At 34.6% G+C, this 18288-nt stretch overlaps 1 protein-coding gene across 48 annotated transcripts in view; it reads right to left on the reverse strand.

Annotated features, from left to right (window-relative positions):
• BAZ2B (bromodomain adjacent to zinc finger domain 2B) overlaps positions 1 to 18288 on the reverse strand; it is a 396738-nt gene that overhangs the window by 216139 nt on the left and 162311 nt on the right. The gene's annotated exons all lie outside the window — the stretch shown is intronic.

The following is an 18288-nucleotide window of genomic DNA, read 5'->3' on the forward strand; positions in this document are numbered from 1 at the left end:
TGCAAGTAACTAGGCACTTAATAGTTGTTGAAGAATTTAGTGATCATCATATAACCTCTGATTCTATTTATTTTATATTAAAGTAGATAATAGGTAAAATACCTACATATCAACATATTCATTGATAAAAACAGTATTTTCACTTATGATTTTGTTGTTCATATTTTTCATGTCCACATTCAATATGAAAGATCTGACCAGTTTTATCCTTTAAAAAAAGTGAGGATTTTGGAAGCTCTAACTTTTCAAACTTTTCTCTTCATCAAAAACAAATCTAAAATTGCTACATAATTGTATCTTTAGAAAATGCACAGTCATTTTAGTATAACTTCTTAAATTTCTCTTTAGCACTTCCTTAGACACTGGCTTGCAAAGGACTACCTATAATATTGAAAGTAGCAACCTTCACCCTCTAAAACAGAGTCACTTTCTTTTGTGATGTACAGTGATTTCTTTCTACAACTTTTGCAATTGTTAAGTGCTTTCATAGGTTTTAGGTGTGTAATGCCTCTACTTTTAATTTTAACCAAGACTTATTACCCTTCAGTATAGATCAACTGTCCAGCTGAACATATTTCACATAATACTTTCGTAGTGACATATATTCCCCTTAAAACTGAAAGAAATGCTCACTGATAAATGCAGCAATTTTTCAAAATATCTCAGTATATCTATAAATAATCTATAAAAACCCTTAAATATTTTAATATAAAATGCAATATTTCTACAAGAAAGGACTTTAAAAAATACCCAAATAAGTTAACACAAGATATATACTTTAATTGGTTCTGCTTCATATAAAATATTTATTGAGGAATAACAACAGAGTTATGCATATATAACTTTATAATCCAGATATAAACTCTCCATTCATCAAAATTTTTCTATATAGCAATATATTAATAGCAAAGTAAGGCCGGGTGCAGTGGCTCACACCTTAATCCTAGCACTTTGGGAGGCCGAGGCGGGTGGATCACTTGAGATCAGGAGTTTGAGATCAGCCTGGCCAACATGATGAAACCCTGTCTCTACTAAAAATACAAAAATTACCCAGGCACAGTGGCACATGCCTGTAATCCCAGCTACTTAGGAGGCTGAGGCAGGAGAATCACTTGAACCCAGGAGGCAAAGGCTGCAGTGAGCCAAGAATGTGCCACTGCACTCTAGCCTGGGCAACAGAGACTCCATCTCAAAACAAACAAACAAACAAACAAACAAAAGCAAATTAAAATGAAAATTCTGAATTCCTTCCAGTAAAAATACCTGCAATTGAAAAATAAATAAAAATCTCTGAAATTATTATTATCATTATGCATCTGTCATGAATAATTAGGTGTATTCTGTGGATATTATAAGTTTTATTTAAAGAGAGTTTTACCTATAACTAAAGATATTTTATAACAAGTCATAATTTAAGAGTCATGAACTAGCTCAGTAGTCTTAGTTAAGTCACAATCTCTGACCCTTACTTTCTTCATCTGGAAAATGAGTGGACTGGTCCAGGGTTTTTAGCACACTGTTAGGCTTTAATATTCTGTGATTCTAAAAAAAATTTTTTTCAATCAATTTTTTTGATTGAAAAACATCTATGAGATGTTTTTACTTTTGCAAACCAACTGAGAAATATTTCTGATACAAGAAATGCACATTCTCTTAAAAGCTTATTTCTTTAAAAAGTAGACAATAAAATATATTTATGTTTGTTTATAATGAAACACCTCAATTTGTACTGAAATGTGATGACTACTATTTATCTACTTTAGGTGAATAAAAGCTGAAAACAATTTATTAGACCATGGAAAAGACTCCTGAATACTAGAAGGTCACAGCCTATATGCTGAGCTGCTAGCAAAACATCTATGTGCTCCAAAGCTGCCATTTTTCTTCCTTGACAAAGACTCCATCTGCCACCGAGCCATTTACAGCCTCCAAGTCAGAATATCAATGATTTCCAACCATTCTGCAAGCCTGCTTTCACCTTGACATCACCTTTGCAATACATCTACACCAGATGATACATATATTCCCAACTACAAGCATGAAGCCCATGCTTTATTCACCTGAGAGGTATTTAAGCTGCTCTCTAAAGTACCATTTTTATTCATGCTGACTTGCAAAAGAATTTTAAAGTGTATATATTCAATTATCTATACACTTATATATACTTTCCTATAATTCCTTTTGCTTTATGTACCTTAAATCAATTATATTCCTAAAACTTTAAAACCTAAAATGACTGTATAGTTTTCAATGGCTTAGAAACTAAGACAACAGAAGTACATTATATTTCCATTTAACAATCTGCCACAAAATTATTTTTTATAAAATATTTTATTTCCTTAGAAATTGAAAACACTAAAACAATGAAGAAATATTGACAACATTTCTAGTTTTGTACTCTAATCAATGTTTTTTTAACATTTTAAACAAGTGAAACCCATTTACATAGTAATAAAATAAAACCAGAGAATTTTTCAATAATATTTTGTAGAATGCTAACTACCAAGAACTATTAAAAACACTTCTTCCATCCTTTTAAACAAAAGCAGTCAAATCCTTGGCTATAATATCTGTACAAATGAAAATAACGTCTTACACTTTTATCTGAAAGTAAATGTTCTCTACCAAATAAATAAAAAATGAATTAAGGCCTATTATGCAAAATATTAAGGGGAGAATAAAAAAGTTTAAAACAAGACTCATGGCCTCAAACTGAGGAAATAATAAATGCACTCATGAACAAGCATCTAAAAAGACAATGCACTTTGCAGTGATAGGAAGTGTGTTACATAAGAAGGAATTTTGGAATTAGAGGTTAGGGACTTAAGTTTACTTGCATCTCTGCCCTGAACTCTCTAAGTACTTATGTTAATCATTTAACTCCAGGAAAACCACTAACTCACCTGCAGTTAAGTGACTATTATAAGTGGTATCTAAGGTCTTTTTCTGCTCTAGCACTCTCTGATAAAAGGATTCTGGGTCAAGATGTCAAATGATTACACATGCTACCTGGCCCCAGATTTTACAAGTTACACTCGTTTTAGGTAGACATGGCCAGTACTACAGAGAAGGAAATGAGATTTTAGTTGAGTCTCCAAGAATGTGCAACATTAAAATATACATGGAGAGACAGAAAAAGTATCCCCAGAAAAAGGAAATACCATAAACAAAGGTGTGAAAAACAAAATCATGACTTCAGATGTGTTTATGTGGCACTGTTATCCACAAAAAGTAAGAAGAGGAGACATGATACTGGAGACAGAGAAACTACAAAGTAAATTAATATGGCAATCTAAGCATGACCTGATAGGGTGGTGGTGGGAGTGAAAGGAAAACAAAGGATGCAAAAGATATTGACGATAGATCACAGGCACTTTTAAGTTTTGATTATTTGAAGCCAGAGAAAACAGCAATCTAAAGTGATATCAAGAGTTGATATCTTGTTGTGGGAAATGGTGATACCATTAACAGTAATAGGCCTGATACATAATCCTTTTTCTAAAACAATACGGAAACAAGAATAGAATACATTAAAGAGAAATGAAGAAAGTCACTTAATTTTCAGAAAAAGAACACTGGACTAGGAATTTGACACCAATACCAGAGTCTCACCATAAACTAGCTGTGCAATATAGATCAAGTCACTCTGAGGTTTGGTTTTCCAAAATGAAAGTGCTAAACTTATGATCATTTTTATCATTATTTTCAGCTTTATGTATAACACATTATCTTAATTTCCCCATAAACTTTAAGTTGTAGAAGCAGGCAATCTTTCAAAATCCCTTCTTAATCTTGACTGATTTAAGATTTAACATTTTTTACACATATGAAAGGCTGAAAAATACAAAGTACTTTATAAACAAAAAAGAAGAAAGATTTTCACCAAACAAGTATAACTAATAACACAACTGCCACAAAACTAAAGGCAGAATCAGAGATTTCAGAATTAACCCGCCATTTCTGATCCTGCTTTAGCCATTAGCTGGTCATTCATTAAATATCCTTTATGAGCAACTAAGAGTAAGCCAAAAGATATACAGTTTCCACGTTTAAGCATATCATAACTTTATTGGTGAGATAAAAATGAATGTATGTGAAACAAAAATGGACTTTTAATATAGACTAAGCCACATACTAAGAAAATCATTACTTAACATTTCTAATGAAAGCTAAAACTGAACTGTAATCTGAAAACTGTGGTTAACAGAATAAATACTGTAAGTTTTCCTTTAACGAGAGGCCGTAATCAAATTAAAATTCTATAAATATTTCATACTGTTATTTTTTGCACAGTGATTCCTCATAATTTCAAGTAAAAACCTCATATCTATTCCTACGTTATGATTCCAAATACATGGAGGACTTACAATGTATGTTTCTAAAGGGATGTGTAAAGCAAATAGAGTAAAACAATTTTATTTACTAAACATAATTAGAATTTACAGTCATGCATCACTTATCCACAGGGATATGTTCTGAGAAATGTGTTGTTAGTTGATTTTGTTGTATGAACATCACAGAGTGTACTTACATGAACCTAGATGGTAAAGACTACTACATACCTAGGTTATATTGTATAGCCTGTTATTTCTAGGCTACAAACCTGTACAGCATGACACTGTACAGAATACTGTAGGCAACTGTAACACAATGGTGTTTCTAATAGAAATAGGCCTGAAATGTGAATATGAAAAGTATTTGTATAGGTAAACATATCTAAACATAGAAAAGAAAAAATAAAATTATGGTATTATAATCTTATGGGACAACTGTCATATACACAGTCTGTCCTTGACCAAAACATCATTATGCCTCTTGTGACATTGTATTCTGAAATAATTTGTACTCCAAACATAATTTCTTCATTTTTTTCTTTTTGAGATGGAGTCTCACTCTGTCGCCAGGCTGGAGGGCAGTGGCGCCCACCTCTCAGGTTCAAGCAATTCTCCTGCTTCAGCCTCCCGCGTAGCTGGGACTACAGGCGTGCACCTCTGCACCTAGCAATTTTTGTATTTTTAGTAGATAAGGGGTTTCGCCATGCTAGCCAGGTTGGTCTCGAACTCCTGACTTCAGGTGATCCACCCGCCTCGGCCTCCCAAAGTGCTGGGATTACAGGTGTGAGCCACCACACCTGGCCTCCAAACATAAGTTCTAAATTAATAAACAATTTTTATAGGGAAGTAAATTTAACAAATGTAAAAAAGGGAAAAGTTAATTTCTAGAAACTTGTCTTATTTCTTCCATTAAAATAAGTATGCCAATAATACATAATTAAAATCATATACCAGAGCTTATTACTCTTAATTTTTCAGTACTTACTATTAACATATACACAACTAAAGATATAATTAAATTGGCAAGTGCTACACATGTTCCAGTGAGGTAAATTTTTGCTCTTTGGGAAAAATATTTCTATATACTCATGGACTTTGATCTCCAAGATGACTTCTTGCTTATGAAAAATACACCTGGCTGGGCGTGGTGGCTCACGCCTATAATTCCAGCACTGTGGGAGACTGAGGTGGGCGGATCACTTGAGGTCAGGAGTTCAAGACCAGCCTGGCCAATATGGTGAAACCCTGTCTCCACTAAAAATGCAAAAATTAGCTGGGCATGGTGGCGTGTGCCTGTAATCCCAGCTACTGGGGAGTCTGAGGCAAAAGAACTGCTTGAACCTGGCAGGTGGAGGTTGCAATGAGCCAAGATTGTGCCATTGCACTCCAGCCTGGGTGACAGAACAGTGAGACTCTGTCTCAAAAAGAAAAGAAAAATACACCTTTATTCTATTTGAAGAATATTATGACTCAATAAACTTTCTCTACTTTGCTTTAAAAGCTCATTATCAGTATGTAAAAATGATCACAGTATACTACTTAAAATAAGACAAACAAAATTAATTAGAAATGTTTTGAATGTTACCTAAAAAAATACAACTTCAGATAATAATGAACCCAGCTCTCTTTAAAGACATTAATATTCTCTCTTCATTATTAACATTTTACTAAAATAAAATCAATTCTTTTTCCACTCCTCAAAGCAAAATCCATGTTAGAAAATGGCCTGCAGCTACCAGGTCACTTCTGCAATTGTCTGTCTGAATCTTTAGCCAGTGCTAACCATATCTATGTGGCAAAGGTTTGTGATTTATTGCTGCTGTAGTGACTAGGTAATTGGTCCCCAAGTTCTCATATATTAATGCTTTATCTTTAAATGACACATTAGAAAAGAATAATTAATAGAAAGTAACTGATCCACAGTATGTGTGAAATTATATATAGATTTGCTGAACACATGAGCAACTAACTACAAATATACATTAAAAACCCATTTAGTCCAGTGAATATTTATCGTAAACAAGTTTGAGGGGTTAAGTTCCAACACTGAACAGACATATGTGAGTAAGGTAGTTTTGTCCACAAGGAGCTCACAATCAAATATTTATTTATTGATTGATTTTTATTTATTTACTTTTTTTAAGGCTAGTCAAGCAAAGTACTGGGAGTGGAGGAAAAAAACAAAGAAATTTGTAACTGGTTGTGATCAATTAGGTATAAACACCAGGGCTCTCAGACCAGCCACAATCAAATACTTTAAATGGAAAATTTTCTAAGTGTTCATATTTTTAATGAAATAATAGCGTATAAATTTGTATTTCTAATAATAAATAAAATAAGAGTATTTCTCAGTAACCCAGAAAGAACAGGCTGAGAAATTTAAATGCATACCATGTGTGTTAGTGAGTGGCAATCAGATCAGAGTGTTCAATCCCTGTGTCACACTGGGATAGCTACCATGATGGTTTTGATTTTTTTACATTTTAAAATTTGTTAAAAGAATAGAAGCATGAGGTGAACTAATAGGAAAATGAAAGCCAATGAAGGAAGAAGATCTTCACTAATTTCTTCAGTTGCGTGTATCTGCTCAAAGTTTTTACATGGCACATCAAGATGCCTTTTTTATTTCAAAAACCAATGTTAAGAAAAAAAAGTAATGATAATTATTTTTATATAATAACCAAAGTGGATACAATTATCTGTTTTCTGGATTAGGACAAAAATTACAAAAACAAACCAGTTTATTTGTTGACATTGAAAGAACTTCAAATATCAGCAAATGAAAGCAATCTTTAATATTTAAATGTGGTACAGCAAAATTTAATCTATGTTTAATAAACAAAATAAAAATATCACTTTAAAATGTTGATATCACGATAGTGAAGAGGCAAAAGCAACCCAAGAGTCCATCCACAGATGAATGAATAAATAAAATATGGCATACACACACACACACACACACACACACACAGGAGTATCATTCAGCCTTAAAACGAAAGGACATTCTGGCACATGGTACAACATGCATGAAACTTCAAGGACATGATACTAAGTGAAACAATCCAGTAACAAAAAGACAAATACTGTATGATCTCACATACACGAGGTACTTACAGTAGTCAAAATCATAGAGACAGAAAGTAAAATGGTGGGTCACTGAGGGCCAGGGCCAGGGGAAAGTGGCCATGAGGCATTATTGTTTCATGTACATAGAATTATAGTTTTGAAAGATGAAAAGAATTCTGGAGATGGATGGTGGTGATGACTGTACACCAATGTGATTGAACTGTATATCCCCAAAGGTCTGACTTTCAGTCTTCTTCTGGATAAAGGGATAAAGGAGGCACTGTTACCTGACTGTATTAAGTGGAGGAGACTGAGGAATCTAACTAGTTGAACAGACTTTGTATGTTTAATTAATGTTTAATAAACATTTCCCATTTTCATATAGTTTTTATATGTAGAGCTTCGCCTGTACCTATAGCTATAACCTTCTTCTCCCCTCCTGCCCATTCCAGAGATACACAGAACTGCTAATTGCTGAGCCTTTCAGAGTTTCAAATGTGTAAACTGTTTTTTCTAGGCTTTCTTCACTGTCATCTGATAATTCAGTTATTCGGTTCTCTCAATCTGATAAATCATTTACTATTTATCTACCTTGCTCTCCAGCTTCCAGAATTTTGTTCGTATTCATTCTTCTCCTGTTTCTTTGCTTATGCCTTTTTGAAAATCTTTTTTTCCTATATAATTAATGGCGCTTCAACAGTTAGCTGAAGTAAGTGTGTATGTTAATCTACCATCTTTTTTAGAAGCCTATTGTCCTCTTCTTCAGTCTCATGAAATCCTTTCTATGTTAGAAACTGTCTTCTGTAGGAAGAGGCTGGTTTCATGAGTAAATACTATGTGTAATTAACTTTTTTGTTTGTTTGTTTGTTTGTTTAGGAGGAGTCTCACTCTGTTGCTCAGGCTGCAGTGCAGTGGCCCCATCTTGGCTCACCGCAACCTCTGTCTCCTGGGTTCAAGGGATCCTCCCACCTCAGCCTCTCTGGTTGGTGGGACTACAGATACGCACCACCACGTCTGGCTAATTTTTGTATTTTTAGTAGAAACAGGGTTTTCACCATGTTGCCCAGGCTGGTCTCGAACTCCTGTATGTGCAATTAACTTTAAAGGTCAATTTTATAGAAAGGCTTCTGATCTTCACTTGAAATTCTGCTACGTCTGCTGTTTTTATCATTTCTTTTAATACTCACTGTATATATGAAATATTTGCACAACACCACAGTCTTTTTTGATTTAATCCTTGCATGTGGTACTCTGCATTTATTTGTAACTGCATTTTCATTTTAGGAATCTGCCTAGATTTAACTTTCTAAGAGCCTTCCTCCTGCTTCTTGGCAAACACACTTAAAAATCACATCATTTTCTCTATGGTCATGTTGCCCATTCCAGTTGTACAGGCATTCTCATGTACCACTCTGGTGTGTCTTAGTTATGAAAGTATCTGCTTAATATTATGACAAAAAAGCACTGTATATCTATACCTAGGGTTTTGAATTGGGGAAAGATCTAGGCACCCAGTTGAGGACCAACAGAGGACATTATCACATGATCAGAGATAAATCAGTTCCTTTGTTTATAATCATATGGCCCAATACTCAAAAAACATAGTGGCAAAATTTGCTATGAAGCCTTCCTTCAAAACTTTTAACATTTTATCTTCTCACCTTATGTAAACTTACAAATACAAAAGAAAAGGGATGAGGGGAAAAGGAAGGGGAAGAGGACAACACTAACAAAATGCAACATAACGCTTTTTCACTCTCTGCTTCCAAGAGAATTCAACTTTTTCATGTGTCTTAAGACAGATACTACTTTATTTTCCTATAAAGTTGGAAAACATAAACTGTTTTTACATATTTTTTGCAGCATCAGCATCACAGTTCAAATAGTGATACCTATACTCTGCTTCAAAATGCAGGGGGCGGAAATCTCCATAGAGTGAATATTTTTGATATGGCCTTTCCCACCCATAAGGATCATATCATGCTTTCTATAGTCAAAAAACATTAAACATACACCTCTACTGTGCCATCTACCACAGCTATAATGACCAGTTTATGTGTCTGTCTCTCCAGTAGAAGATAAGCTCCTAATGAAGAAAAGAAGAACAGTGCATTTTCTACTTTTATAAATTTAGTAAGTAACTCAAAAAGAACATAGTGCTTATTAAATCAAAGAATAAATCATAACCATGAATTTCTCTTCAAGATAATGGGAGTTTCTTAAATATGCTAGCAAGGGCAAATAATTTAGGGGCAACACAGAAGAATGCAACCAAAAATATAAATTCATACACAGCATAAAGAATTTATAATAATGCTTTAATACCATTTATGTACTAGTGTCCTCCATAAAAACCTCCACTAGGAGAAAAGCTGAATATGAAACAGTCTCAAATTAAACATGGTGGGGGAGGGGTTATTAAAATCAACCAACCAAAAAAATCTTCCAGGCTAGCCTCGGTGGCTCATGCCTGTAATCCCAGCACTTGGAGTCAAAGGCTGAGATAAGAGGACTGCTTGAGCCTGGGAGTTCAAGACCAGCCTGGGCAACATACTGAGACCCTGTCTGTATTTAATTTAAAAAAGTAATTTAAAAAAGTAAAATCAAATGAAACATCTTCCAATGGCTTCTCTTCACATTAGAAAGAAGTTTAAACTTTTTTTTTAAATGATATCTGCCTACCTTTATTCCCACAGCTCACTACATTCCAGCCTCACTGGCACTGTGATCACTATAACCTCTGATTTTCACAACGTGACACCTGGCTCTTTCTGGTGATTCACTGCTCAACACAAGTGTTACCTCATCAGGGAGACCTTCCCTGACTGTTATATGTATGCTGCCCTCAATTCTACCTGACTACCTGTATATGCTATCACATTTTCCTTCCTCCATCCCTGTTTGGAGCTCTTATCAATAATTGAGAATATTTTACTTATATATTTGTTTACTTCTCCCCACTAGAAAGTAAACTTAATGACAGAAGAAACTTCATCTTATTGACCACAGTAACCCCAATATCTAGACAGTGGAAACACATTAAGCGGCACTCCATAAATTATTTGCAGAATGAATAAATGAGTGAATGAGTGACAGTATGTGAAGCATACAATATAATGACTAAATGAATAAATGGCTAAAAATTCCTACCTAGGAATGTGCTGTCAGGCAGAATCTTTGAGACCAAACAACTTTCCATCTGATAGCTTTCTTCATGTCTCTTCCCTTACTGAATATCAATACTATAACTGAGGTACACAAAAATAAAGATAATCAAATGAGAGAGATTGGCAGTATATAAGTGGGTTGAAGAATGTGTCTCATAAGATCACCTCAGGGCACACACTAGCTGATTATAGAATTCTTTTCTTTCATAATCCTGTTTCTGTCATTCAATCAACTAGCAAGTATGCACTGAGGATGATGTTTTCTATTTCTAAATATCCATACTAAGGTCTCTTGAACACAAGTTAGTTTTATATTCTTTGAGAGTATTGTAGTAGAAACAGCATGGTCTTCAGTTAGTGAAATATGAATTTGAATCTTAGTTACAACCAGTACTAGTTATGTCAACTAGGAGCACTTACTTAATTTCACTAAGTCTAAGACAAAATGATACTTGGAAACTATCTGGTATATAAGCACCTTCATTGTTAGTTCCCCCTTAGAGACCAGGAACTGAAAAGTAGAAGAAATCATAAGAATAGATCAAACGTATCTTTATTCTAATGTTCACTGTTGAAAACTGTGGTTCACCTGTTTACTGAGAAGCAACAGGTCACAAGCAGAGCTAACAAAATTAATGTAAATGTGACTACATTTGCAAAGGGTAAAATCACATCTCTCAACATAGTAGGCATTCATCTGCTGAAATAATAATGATGTCAGGTCACAGAAACTTCAGCCTTTAAATTTTTTGCACATTTCCTAGATTTCTATTTCTAACAAATGGGGTGATACAGATGTTAGATCCAAACATTCCTGGATTATGACCTTTGTTTTACTGCTAATCACTGTATGACCTTGAGAGAGTAATTTAACTTCTATAAGCCTCAATTAAAATTGGGTTGTTGATAATTTAAACATACTTTAAACATTTCCCATTGCTCTAGGGTAAACAAACAGAAGCCCTTATTATTATTATTATTATTATTATTATTGTTTTGAGATGGAGTCTCGCTCTGTTGCCGAGGCTGGAGTGTAGTGGTGTGATCTCAGCTCACTGCAACCTCTGTCTCTTGTGTCAAGCGATTCTCAGACTCCCGAGTAGCTGGGATTTCAGGTGCCCACCATCATCCTTGGCTAATTTTTTGTATTTTTAGTAGAGACGGGGTTTCACCATGTTGGCCAGGCTGGTCTCGAACTCCTGACCTCAGGTGATCCGCCTACCTCAGCCTTCCAAAGTGCTGTGATTACAGGTGTGAGCCACTGTGGCCAGCCAAAAGTCCTTGTTATTAAACAAACAGAAGTTCTCATTATGGTCTACTATGTCCTGTATTTTCTGGTTGCTTATCTCAAACCGCAATCCTTGCTCTCTGTACTCCAGTCATACTGGCTTTCAGTTCTTTCCTTCAAAGTGCTATGTTCCCTTCCTATTTATCTGAGTAGTAACCTTTACTGGAGTTCTTTTTTTCTTCATATGCCTTTAAGTTACTGTCCAGGTTCCTTTCATTTCAGCCTGAAGATCTCCCGTTAGGGCATTTCTTGTAGGCAGGTTTATTAGCAACAAATTCCCTATCTAAAATATGCTCAAAGAGCAAAAGGAAACCCATAGACAAAAGAATGAAAGGAAACCAGGAAAAGAGTGTATGAACAAAATGAGAATATCAATAAAGAAACAGAAATTCTAAAAAGGAACCAAATAGAAATTACAGAGCTAAAAGTTATGATAGCTAAAATGAAAAATTCACTAGAGGGATTAACAGCAGATATGAGTAGGCAGAAGAAAAGAACCAGTAAACTTGAAGATAGGTCAATTGAGATTATTCAGTCTAAGGAACAGGAAGAAAACAGAATGAACAAAAGTGAACAGAGCCTATGGAACCTGTAAGACACCATTAAGTGGACCAATATGCATTACGGATATGCCAAAAGGAGAAGAGAGAGAGAAAGGAGTAGAAACAACGTTTGAAAATATAGTGGATGAAAACTTCCCAAATTTGAAGAAAGACATGAATCTACATATCCATATCCAACAAGCTAAATGAACTTCAAGTAGGATAAATTCAAAGAGATCCACACAAAGACACATTATAATCAGCTATTGAAAGCCACAGAGAAAATCTTGAAGGCAGCAAGAGAAAGGCAACTTGTTATGTTCTTATGTACAAGGAATCTTCAATAAGATTAATAAGCCAGGTGTGCCTAGCTACTCAGGAGGCTGAGGTGGGAGGATTGCTTGAACCCAGGAGTTCATGGCTGCCATGAGTTATGATCATACCACTGCAATCTAGCCTGGGCAACAGAGTAAGATCCTGTCTCTAAAAGTAAAAATAAAAATAAAGAAGTACGAGTAAGATTAACAGCTGATTTGTCATCTGAAAGCATAAAGGCAAGAAGGCAGTAGAAAAACAAATCTGAAGTGCTTAAAAATAAAAAAATCCAAAGAACTATTAACCAAGAATTCTATAATATATCCAGCAAAACTATATTTTGAAAATAAAACAGAAATTAAGACCTTCCCAGGAAAATGAAATAAATGAGATTAATATTAAAAGCACCTAGTATCATAGTAAAAAGAGAAGAAGTACAGCATAACAATAAAGACACAGGCTCCATGTCAAATGCCTGGGTTTGAATCCTAAACTTCACTGATTGCCATGTAACTCTGGGAAAATTCCTTAAGTTCTCCATAGCTCAGTTTTCCCACCTGTAAAGTATGAATAATAATGATACCTCCCCCTCACAAAGTTGTTCGGAGGATGAAATAAAGCTATAAACTCATGACAGGGTGCCTGGCACATATTAATCACTGAAATGTTGACTGTTACTTATTATTATCATTATCATTTTATAGAGGTTCTAAAAATTTTAGTTCTTATTCCCTTCAATTTCCCATATTTCTGTGAAACAAACACTGACTATTGAGGAGGTATGATACAATAATAATCTTTTTGTTTGCAGAAGTATGAATTGGTAAAATACTAAAAATTTCTTTTAGGTATGATAATGCTATTAGGCTAAATGTTCTATCACCTCCTTTAGCAAATCCTTTATTATCAGAGACACTGAGTAAAATAAGTGATCAATGAATATACTTTTTTTTTTCCTCTCTCAAGCTTTGCCTCTGAGATGCTTATCCTTTTGTGGTATGGACTTATGCTTTTTATATAAACAAATAGCCCCACATTATTATCATACCTAAAATCTTAACAATTCTTTCTTTTTTTTTTTTTTTTTTTTTTTTGAGATGGAGTCTTGCTCTTTTGCCAGGCTGGAGTGCAGTGGCGTGATCTCGGCTCATTGCAACCTCTGCCTCCTGGGTTCAAGTGATTCTCCTGCCTTAGCCTCCTGAGTAGCTGCAACTACAGGCACGTGCCACCACACCCAGCTAATTTTTGTATTTTCAGTAGAGACGAGGTTTCGCCATGTTGGCCAGGCTGATCTTGATCCCTTGACCTCATGATCCACCTGCCTTGGCCTCCCAAAGTGCTGGGATTACAGGCATGCGCCACCGTGCCTGGCCAACAATTCTTTCATATCAAACACTCAGTCAATGTACACATTTCTTTGTCTTAAATTTTTAAATTGCCTGTTTGTTTGAATCTGGACTCAAATAAAATCCATACATTGGATCTGGCTGATATGACTCAAGTCTCTTTTAATCTCTAAATGCTCTAGCCAATCTTTTCTTTTTCCTTCCTTATTATTTTCAGCTGAAGAAACTAGGTCCTTTTCCTTTTAGAGTTTTCCACAGTCTGGATTTTCCTGACTCTGTCTACCTGGTGTAATTTAACATGTCCTTCTCTCCTTTTTATTTCCTGTAAATTAGGTTTGATCATATTTAGTTTTTTTTTTCCTTTGGCTGGAAAGCCTCATAGGGGAGGTACATACTTTTGTTAGCAAGTACATAATTTCTTTCTTATGTAAAACAGTGATAATAATGGTGTCTAACTCTTAAAGTTAAGAGGATTAATTTACTACAGGTCAAATGTTTAGATTAGTACCTGGCGCACAGTAAGCACTCCACTAACATTAGCTCTTATTGTTACAATGCATACAGAGAATCAATAGGATTTGATACCAGCTTAGATGTGAATTTGTGAAGAAGCAGCTGAAGATAACTAATATTTCTACCTTGAGTGGCTAAGTAGATGTTAATATCATTGACTAATACAGGGAATACATAAAGAGGAGAAGGTTTCTGGAAAATTAGAAGAAAATGAGTTCAAGTTTGAACAGGTTGAATTACATGTCTGTGGGATAACCAGGTACCAATCCTATATAGAGAGCTGCAAATGGAGGTTCTGCAATTTAAAAGAGAGGTCTGGGGAGCTACAGATAAAGATCAAATGTTGGGCGGAAAGGGAACTTAATGAAGGTCACATTTATCACTAAAGACTACAAGACCTCTTTGAAGAATGGATTGGCATTGGGTAAGGAGAGGTAGTAGCACTTCGAGAAAAGGAAATATGTGGAAAAAAACATTCCGACAAAATCGTCAGTGTATTTGTGGCTAAAGGAGTGCTTTGACTGTAAAAGAATGTGTGTTGGAAAACAGAGGGAAATTAATTTATGTAGATAGGGACAAGGCTACATTTAAATGGCTTTGAAATTCAGGAATAGGTAATTCAATTTAAGTAGGAAATAAGACACTGAAAAAGTTAGCAAGACAGCTGAATTCTGCTGTGGCAACATTATACAAAAACCTATCATAACAGAATCTGAAAAGTAAAATGTACTTGCTATATTATTCGAGAGGATTTTAATTTATGCCAGTTTTATTTCCACTGAAGTTAAAAGGAATGTTGTCTAGGCACGGTAACTTTAGGCAATAGCCCAAAGGTGGAAGATGTTATCTTTAGTACCTTCCCATATCTCTTCCCAGTCCCTTCTCCTGCCTCTCCACTTCCCTGATGAACCAATGTTCTCAACCTGCTCTAATACAAAAAACTACATTTTTGCAATGATGCAATGTCTTGTTCCCTGAAGCACTCTGGTTACATCTCCTTGCTCAGTTCTACCCTGCCAGGAAATCATTCATTCTCTGTCACCACTCTACAGATCTCAGCTAAGAAAAAGACAAAAACTGATTATCTAATTAAGGTAGTGCATACAACACTATAAGTGATCAAAATCCTAGGAGATATTTAATTTCAAAAAGAGGAATCTATTAACATCTATGAATTTCAAGTTGTTAAAATACATACTATCTCTCTGTTTTCTATACTATACATTCCAGTTACACACTAAAAGGCAAAAAATGTCACTAATTTTCCTTATATTACACTTTGCACACCAGCAAAGCCAAGTCTGTTGCATAGATATTTACTGGGTCACTACTAGGAAAAAGTACTGAGACAGACTCTAATGAAACTGCAAGGATGAATAAAATACAATCTATGCCTTTACTAGATTATAAGGAGTTTACAGTCTAATAGGTAAAACAACTGAACACGCAATCATCACATAAGGATCTAAGGACTCTGTAACAATGTTTCTGAAACTTAACCTATCTATAAACCCCTTATGAAGACAGAAAAAAGGTTTTGTGAAACACCCTCCACCCACTGACTTATTATATTGTTACTGAAATACAGAAAAATACAACTATGGATAAGGATAAACTCTTCCTCTTGCTTCCAGATCTTATTTCAAATACAATACCAAAACAATTTCCAAATATGCACATAAAAGCTATGAATAACACATTCAAATTAGTATCATACAATGTTTTTGTGAAAATGAATCATTATAGTCAACATAAAAATAGTACTGACTGCTATTTCTCCATTATTTTTCAGTTACATTTTGGTTTGACATGCCTATAGTCTAGTGATATGGTTTGGCTGTGTCCCTGTCCAAATCTCATCTTGAATTGTACCTCACACAATTCCCATGTCATGGGAGGAACCCAGTGGGAGGTGACTGAATTATGGGGGCGGGTCCTTCGTGCGATGTTCTTGTGATAGTGAATGAGTCTCATGAGATCTGATGGTTTTAAAAACGGGATTTTCCTTGCACAAGCTTTCTTTCTCTGCCTGCCACCATCCATGTGAGATGTGACTCCTTCATCATGATTGTGAGGTCTCCCCAGCCACGTGGAACTGTAAGTCCAATAAACCTCTTTCTTTTGTAAATTGCCCAGTCTTGGGTAATCAGCAGCGTGAAAATGGACTAATACATCTAGTATGCCCTAAATGATTTAATATCATTTGTTTCTACTCAAATGACTGCAAAACTTTTAGTTCACTCTGATGTCATCAGGCTTTCACTTAATACAAGTGAACCATTTACAATATTAAATCTATTTTTGTTCTTTTCTCATTAGACTAACATAATTAAACATAATCATAGCCCTGAAAATACATGGTAGTAATTGGTTGTAAGGTAGGCATGGCATACCACATGATCTAAGAATATGCTCATACTGATTTATTTTATATTAACATTGAAATTTTAGCCCTCTTTCTCCCTGTGGAGAATATATTTGCACACTCAGGTCCATGTACCCCTGTGTTGAAGTAAATTGCTATAACAGAAATAACAAATCTGAAAGGTAGAAATGATAGGGAGATTAATTCCAACTGAAAAGGATCCAAAGGTTTTATGGAGGAGGTAACATTTGAAATGAACTGTGACATTTGAGTTTAGTGCCAAGTGTCTACATTTTCTGAAATTTCCTTTCCATAAAGATGACACTGAAAATATATAGCTACTAGAGTTTAGAAAAAAAGACACACAGGAAATATTCAGTGGTAAGGGGAGTGAGGAGACAAAAATTGTAAATTTTATGAATGAAAGTTGAGTGGTTTCTTTTGAGGAGAAAGAAAATCAGAGAATAAAACTGCAAGCATTAGATGTGCTATTTGCAAAATAAACAGCATACTTTGCATGTTGTAAAGTTTACATATACTATCTTACATTCTGATGCAAATGTACCTATTAATGTAATGTTTTTAAAATGCATTTAAAAATGCATTCACATAAGGACAGCTTCAGGAATATTTGTATTAGTTAAACTTTTTTTTTTTAATATTCATGACACGCAAACTTTTGATGCTATACAACAAAAAAAATTTTCCATTTTTGTCAAAATTCTTTCTCCTCCATGGTTTTTTCTGTGTATATTTACATAAAAAGAACAAAGAGGTCAAATATCATAAACCTATAACTCAGTGTACAACACCCATTTTCTCATCTCTAGTTTCTGCAGACTACAGTTATATTTTATCCACTCCCTGACTAACATTTCTTATATCTCATAGCAGAAGTGTGCATTGGTGTTCTACAAAGTGTGAGTGGAAGAAAACAATTTACTAGCCAGATTAAATTTCAAGTCACCTTAATTCAGGAAATATTTACCTAGTCTATATGCTAGACACTGCTGATTACAATAAGAAAACATCAAACCACAGCAGAAAACTGGTTTTTATTTTATATTCTCTGATATTTCCATAATTATTCCTAGATCTGTACAAGTTTTTTTTTTAAGACAGATTTATTAAACAGTAGCTCATTTAGAATTTTCTGATAAATCAGAATCTATCTTTAAATCAAGGGATTGTGTAACATTACACATTTTGACTTGTTCAAAAGAAGCTAAACTTGAATCTGTGCAGCATGGTGTTATTTATATATGCAGCCACTCATACAGAGAACATCATGCATGCTTTTAGCTCCATTAATTGTTAAATGTTAAAACAGTACAACTTCTGAGAAAATGCAG

The sequence above is a fragment of the Pongo pygmaeus genome, chromosome 11 (assembly GCF_028885625.2).
Source record: "Pongo pygmaeus isolate AG05252 chromosome 11, NHGRI_mPonPyg2-v2.0_pri, whole genome shotgun sequence".
NCBI lineage: Eukaryota > Metazoa > Chordata > Mammalia > Primates > Hominidae > Pongo > Pongo pygmaeus.